The following is a 7,676-nucleotide window of genomic DNA, read 5'->3' as shown; positions in this document are numbered from 1 at the left end:
GAATTCATTGATTTTAATAACTGAGTAATACTCCATTGTGTAAATGCACCACATTTTCTGTATCCATTCCTCTGATGAAGGACATCTGGGTACTTTCTGGTTTCTGGCTATTATAAACAAGGCTGCTATGAACATAGTGGAGCATGTGTCCTTGTTATATGTTAGAGCATCTTCTGGGTATAGGCCCAGGAGTGGTATAGCTGGATCCTCAGGTAATGCTATGTCCAATTTTCTGAGGAACTGCCACACTGATTTCCAAAGTGGTTGCACCATCTTGCAGTCCCACCAACAATGGAGGAGTGTTCTTCTTTCTCCACATCCTTGCCAGCATCTACTATCACCCGAGTTTTTTATCTTAGTCATTCTGACTGGTGTGAGGTGGAATCTCAGGGTTGTTTTGATTTGCATTTCCCTGATTACTAAGGATACTGAACATTTCTTTAGGTGCTTCTCGGCCAGTCGAGTTCCTCAGTTGAGAATTCTTTGTTTAGCTCTATACCCCATTTTTAATAGGGTTATTTGGTTGTCTGGAGTCTAATTTCTTGAGTTCTTTGTATATATTAGATATTAGTCCTCTATTGGATGTGGGATTGGTAAAGATCTTTTCCCAATCTGTTGGTTGCTGTTTTGTCCTATTGACAGTGTCCTTGCCTTACAGAAACTTTGCAGTTTTATGAAGTCTCACTTGTCAATTTTTGATCTTAGAGCATAAGCCATTGGTGTTCTGTTCAGGAACTTTTCCCCTGTGCCCAAGTATTCCAGGCTCTTCCCCATCTTCTCATCTATTTGTTTCAGCGTATCTGGTTTTATGTGGAGGTCCTTTAGCCACTTGAACTTGAGCTTTGTACAAGAAGATAAGAATGGATCAATTTGCATTCTTCTACATACTGACCTCCAGTTGAACCAGCAACATTTGTTGAAAATGCTGTCCTTTTTCCACTGAACAGTTTTAGATCCTTTGTCAAAGATCAAGTGGCCGTAGGTGTGTGGGTTCATATCTGGGTCTTCAATTCTAATTCCATTATCTTCCTGCCTGTCTCTGTACCAATACCATGCAGGGTTTTTTTTTTTTTTATCATTATTGCTCTGTAGTATAGCTTCAAGCCAGGGATGGTGATTGTTGTTGTTATTCCAAATGAATTTGAAATTTTCTCTTTCTAATTCTATAAAGAACTGAGTTGGGATTTTAATGGTGATTGCATTGAATCTGTAGATTGCTTTTGGCAAGATGGTCCTTATTACTATATTAATCCTGCTACTCCATGAACATGGGAGATCTTTCCACCTTTCAAGATCTTCAATTTCTTTTGTTTTGTTTTGTTTTGGTTTTTCATGACAGGGTTTCTCTGTATAGCCCTTGCTGTCCTAGAACTCACTCTGTAGACCAGGCTGGCCTTGAACTCAGAAATCTGCATGCCTCTGCCTCCCAAGTGCTGGGATTAAAGCCATGAGTCACCAGTGCCCGGCCAATTTCTTTCTTCAGAGACTTGAAGTTTTTGTCATACAGATCTTGCACTTGCTTGGTTAGATTCACACCAAGATATTTTATATTATCTGTGACTATTGTGAAGAGTATCATTTCCCTGATTTCTTTCTCAGCCTGTTTGTCCTTTGAGTAGAGGAAGGCTACTGATTTGTTTGAGTTAATTTTATATCCAGCCACTTTGCTGAAGTTGTTTATCAAGTTTAGAAGTTCTCTAGTGAAGTTTTGGGATCACTTGAGTATACTATCACATCATCTGCAAATCTTGAAATTTTGACTTCTTCCTTTCCTACTTGTATCCCTTTGACTTCTTTTTGTTGTTTAATTGCTCTGGCTAGGACTTCCAGTACTATATTGAATAGGTAGGGAGAGAGTGGGCAGCCTTGTCTAGTCCCTGATCTTAGTCGTGTTGCTTCAAGTTTCTCTCCATTTAGTTTGATGTTGGCTACTGGCTTGCTGTATATTGCTTTTACTATGCTTAGGTATGGGCCTTGAATTCTTGATCTTTCCAAGACTTTTAACATGAAGGGATGTTCAATTTTGTCAAATGCTTTCTCAGCATCTAGTGAGATGATCATGTGGTTTTTTTCTTTGAGTTTGTTTATATAGTGGATTACATTGATTGATTTCTGAATATTGAACCATCCCTGCATTCCTGGGATAAAGCCCACTTGATCATGATGGATGATTGTTTTGATGTGTTCTTGGATTCGGTTTGCTAGAATTTCATTGAGTAATATTTCATCAATATTCATAAGGGAGATTGGTCTGAAGATCTTTTTCTTTGTTGGGTCTTTGTGAGGTTTAGGTACAAGTGTGATTGTAGTTTCATAGAATGAATTGGATACTATTCCTTCTGTTTCTATTTTGAGAAATAATTTAAAGATAATTGGCATTAGGTCTTCCTTGTAGGACTGATAGAATTCTGCACTAAAACTATCTGGTCCTCAGCTTTTTTTTTGGTGGGGAGACTTTTAATGACTGATGCTATTTCTTGAGGGGTTATGGGACTGTTTAGATGGTTTATTTTCTCCTGATTTAACTTTAGTACCTGGTATCTGTCTAGAAAATTGTCCATATCATCCAGACCAAGTCATCATTGAATAGAGTGTTGTTCAGTTTCCACATGCATGTGGGTTTTCCATTGGTTTTGTAATTATTAAAGATCAGCTTTAGTCCATGGTGATCTGATAGGATGCAAGGGATATTTCGAACTTTTTGTATCTGTAGAGGCCTGTTTTGTGACCAATTATATTGTCTATTTTGGAGAAGATACCATGAGGTGCTAAGAAAAAGGTATATTCTTTCGTTTTAGGATGAAATGTTCTATAGATAACTGTTAAATCCATTTGGTTAATAACTGCTGTTAATTTCAATGTGTCTCTGTTTAGTTTCTGTTTCCATGATCTGTCCATTGCTGAGAGTGGGGTGTTGAAATCCCCCACTATTATTGTGTGAGATGCTTTAATGTGTGCTTTGAGCTTTAGTAAAGTTTCTTTCATGTATATGGGTGGACTTGCATTTGGAGCACAGATATTCAGAATTGAAAGTTCATCTTGGTAGATTTTTCCTTTGATGAGTATGAAGTGTCCTTCTTTATCTTTTTTGATTACTTTTGGTTGAAAGTCAATTTTATTTGATATTAGAATGGCTACTCCAGCTTGCTTCTTGGGACCATTTGCTTGGAAAATTGTTTTCCATCCTTTTACTCTGAGGTAGTGTCTGTCTTTGTCACTGAAGTGTGTTTCCTGTATGCAGCAAAATTCTGGGTCCTATTTATGCATTCCGTCTGATAGTCTATGTCTTTTTCTTGGAGAATTGAGTCCATTGATGTTAAGAGATATTAAGGAAAAATGATTATGGCTTCCTGTTATTTTTGTTATTAGAGGTGGAATTATGTTTGTGTACCTATCTTCTTGTGAAATTGTTGGAAGATTACTTCCTTGCTTTTTCTAGGTTGTAGTTTTCTTCCTTGTGTTGGCAGTTTCCATCAATTATCCTTTGAAGTGCTGGGTTTGTGGGAAGATATTGTGCAAATTTGGTTTTGTCATGGAATATCTTGGTTTCACCATCTATAGTGATTGAGAGTTTTGCTGGGTATAGTAATCTGGGCTGGCAATTGTGTTCTCTTAGGGTCTGTATAATGTCAGTCTAGGCTCTTCTGGCTTTTATAGTCTCTGGTGAGAAGTCTGGTGTAATTCTTATAGGTCTGCCTTTGTATGTTACTTGACCTTTTTCCCTTACTGCTTTTAGTATTTTTTCTTTGTTTTGTGCATCTGATGTTTTGATTATTATGTGACAGGAGGTATTTCTTTTCTGGTCTATTCTATTTGGTGTTCTGTAGGCTTCTTGTATGTTTATGGGCATCTTGTTCTTTAGGTTAGGGAAGTTCTCCTCAATAATTTTGTTGAAGATATTTACTGTCCCTTTAAGTTGGGAATCTTCATTCTCATCTGTACCTATTATCCTTAGGTTTGGTCTTCTCATTGTGTCCTGGATTTCCTGGATGTTTTGAGTTAGGAGTTTTTTTGCATTTTGCATTTTCTTTGACAACTGTGTCAATATTTTCCACCGTATCTTCTGCATTTGAGATTCTCTCTTCTATCTCTTGTATTCGGTTGATGATGCTTGTGTCTATGACTCCTGATCTCTTTCTTAAGTTTTCTATTTCCATGGTTGTCTCCCTTTGAGCTTTCTTTATTGTTTCTATTTCCATTTTCAGATCCTGAATGTTTTTGTTTAATTCCTTCTTTGTGTTTTCTTGCATTTCCTTAAGGGATTTCTGTGATTCCTCTTTAAGGGCTTCTACCTGTTTACTTGTACTCTCCTGTATTTCTTTAAGGGAGTTACTTAATTCCTTCTTATAATCCTCTATCATCATCATGAGAAGTGATTTTAATTCTGAATCCTGCTTTTCAGGTGTGATGGGGTGTTCAGGGCTTGCTATATTGGGAGAACTGGGTACTGATGATGCCAAGAAACTTTGGTTTCTGTTGCTTATGTTCTTGCGCTTGCCTTTCACCATCTGGTTAACTCTAGTGTTGCCTGCCCTCACTGCGTAAGACTGGAGTCTGTATTTCCAGTTATCTTGCTTGTTGCAGAGCTCCTCAGAGTCCAGATATCTCTGTAGTCTTATGATCCTAATCTTGGTGTCTGCTGCTCTGAGTGCAGTGGCTCCTCTAGGATGACTCAGGAGTCAGTATCTCCACAGGACAGGAGCAGACCAACTCTGTGTCTGCCCCAGCCCACAGGACCAGGCAGGGGAGGAAGGGGTATCTCATTCTTTAGGTTAGGGAAGTTTCCGTCTATAATTTTGTTGAAGATATTTACTGGCCCTTTAAGTTGAGAATCTTCACTCTCCTCTATCCCTATTATCCTTAGGTTTGGTCTTCTCATTGTGTCCTGGATTTCCTGGATGTTTTGGTAAGAGCTTTTTGCATTTTGCATTTTCTTTGACAGTTGTGTCAATGTTTTCCATGGTATCTTTTGCACATGAGATTCTCTTTCTATCTCTTGTATTCTGTTGGTAATGCTTATATCTATGACTCCTGATTTCTTTCCTAGATTTTCTATCTCCAGGGTAGACTCCCTTTGAGATTTCTTTATTGTTTCTATTTCCATTTTTAGATCCTGGATGGTTTTGTTTAATTCCTTCACCTGTTTGATTATATTTTCTTGCAATTCTTTAAGGGATTTTTTTATTTTCTCTTTAAGGGCTTCTTCTTGTTTACCTGTGTTCTCCTGAACTTCTTTAAGGGAGTTACTTATATCCTTCTTAAAATCCTCTATCATCATCATGAGAAGTGATTTTTAATATGAATCCTGCTTTTCTGGTGTGATTGGGTGTCCAGGGCTTACTATGGTGGGAGAACTGGGTTCTGATGATGCCAAGTAGCTTTGGTTTATGTTGCTTATGTTCTTGACCTTGCCTTTCACCATCTGGTTAATTCTAGTGTTACCTGTGCTCACTGTGTCTGACTGAAGTCTGTCTTTCCAGTTATCTTACTTGTGTGAGAACTTTTCAGAGTCCAGATGTCTCTGTGTTCTTGTGATCCTAAGTTCCTGGGTGGAAGAATTCCTGGGACTCAGGCTACCTCTGGAATCCTGAAATCCTTCTGCTCTGAGTGCAGTGGCTCCTCTAGGAAAGCTCAGGGTATGGTGTCTCCACAGGAGCAAACCAGCTAGGTGTCTTCCCCAGCCAAAAGGACTAAGCGTGGGCAGAAGGGAAGTGGTATTCCAGAGGGGTGGGGTTTGGGTGGCTGATGACTCCTGAGCACCCCTGACTCCCATTTGTAACTCTGGGGCATGGGATAGTGGGAGAGGTTCTTACCCACTCCTCTGAGTACAATGGCTCCTCTAGGATGGCTCAGGATATGGTGTCTCCACAGAAGCAGACCAGCTAGGTGTCTATCCCAACCAAAAGAATCAGGCACAGGGTGGAAGGGCCAAATATCCCAATTTAAAAATGGGGTACAAAGCTAAACAGAGTTTTCAACAGAGGAATTTCTAATGGCTAAGAAAAGCTTAAAGAAATGTTCAATGTCCTTAGTCTTCAGGGAAATGTAAATCAAAATGACTCTGAGACTCCATCTTACACCCTTCAGAGCTTGTAATTTTTATACATCAAAGTCTAATTTTAAAAGGAAAAACAAATGTGAATATATCCTCTGCAAATGACACAGCTTTCCTGACTGTGTGTCTCCACTGAGTCTGGTCTGTCAGCATTTGGTCTTCTACAGAACAAAATCCTGATCTGTAAAGAGCTCGCTTTGCAGAAGGAAAAAAAAAAATCATTGACATACTAAATGTGAATCTATTTCCTTGCTATATTTAATCTCCAGAAATAAAATCATAAAATAATAAAAAGTCTTCAAATTAGTATCTGGCATTTTATCCCAGTATCTAATACCATGACTACATATCATATTCTCTTCACTGTAAGGAAAGCCTTTTTGGTCTTCAGTTCTAAGACAATTGAGTTTGAGTTTTCTGTGTCTCCATCTGTATCACTTAGAATTCCATAGAGGCTTTCTCACTCTCTGTTGTAGCTATATGACTTTTTAGAAATATTCAGATATGTGGCTGGGACGCACTTGCTATGAGGATATGAGTTCAAATCCCCAGCACTTTCATGAAAAGCTAGGTGTGGGTGCACATTTCTGCAAAGCCAACATTGAACAAATGAAAACAAACAGATCCAAAGAACAGCCTAGCTGAAATGCCACAACTCCAGTTAATGAGAGACCCTGTCTCAAGACAATAGAAGAGAGATAGAGGAAGACACCCTTCTGTGACGTGTGTGTGTCTGTGTGTCTGTGTGCATCTGTGCATCTGTGTGCCTGTGTGTCTGTATGTGTGTCTGTGTCTGTGTGTCTATGTCTCTGTGTGTGTATCTGTGTGTGTACATAGATAACATGGCTCTATAGAAACCAGAACAGGGAAGAGCAAAAGTAGGGTATTGTAGACATGGTAACATGCTGAAATGAGGGCTGGAGATAAACTTTAGTATTCCTGAAACAGAAGAATTAAAAACACTACCAAGCATATTATTAAAAGCTATGGAAGATACTAATTAAGAATTAATAAATTCAGATCATATACATATATCTAGAGTCACACAGGTATATAGATCTAAAAACATGATGAAAAATCCGATGAGAGAGCAGGGTGTGAGCAACCCTGTCAGTCATGTCAGAGTGAAAATCATATTACTATATCTTATATGTGATAAGTATACATTAGATATTGTAAGTCGAGAAACATCTGTCAAGCATTACCTGCAATGCACTATCCAATATAATTCCTTCCAGTCACAAATGTCTTGTGAGCAGAAAACATGCATATTCAAATTGGCATGGCTCACAAGCTTGAAACACACCACAGATTTTAAAAAGAATACAAATGCATAACTTTATGTTATGCGTTATGTGAAATAAGGAATTGGGACAATAACATATTATATGTTAAATTTGGTATATGTGTATTTTTTAACATGGCTACTAGATAACTTTAAATTATTGATGTGGTTTACCTTAAATTTCTATTATACAAGACTATTTTAGAGCTTTGGCATTAGGCATTGGAACTAAATATACAAATAAGGATTGACATCAGGAAAACAAAACTAAGAGAAAAAAATACATGAGACTAAAGCTCTCTCCCTCCCTCTCTCACTCTCTCTCTCTCTCTCTCT

Source organism: Grammomys surdaster, unplaced genomic scaffold (genome assembly GCF_004785775.1).
Source record: "Grammomys surdaster isolate TR1022 unplaced genomic scaffold, NIH_TR_1.0 149, whole genome shotgun sequence".
In the NCBI taxonomy this organism is placed as follows: Eukaryota; Metazoa; Chordata; class Mammalia; order Rodentia; family Muridae; genus Grammomys; species Grammomys surdaster.
Note: the sequence above shows the minus strand (reverse complement) of the source record.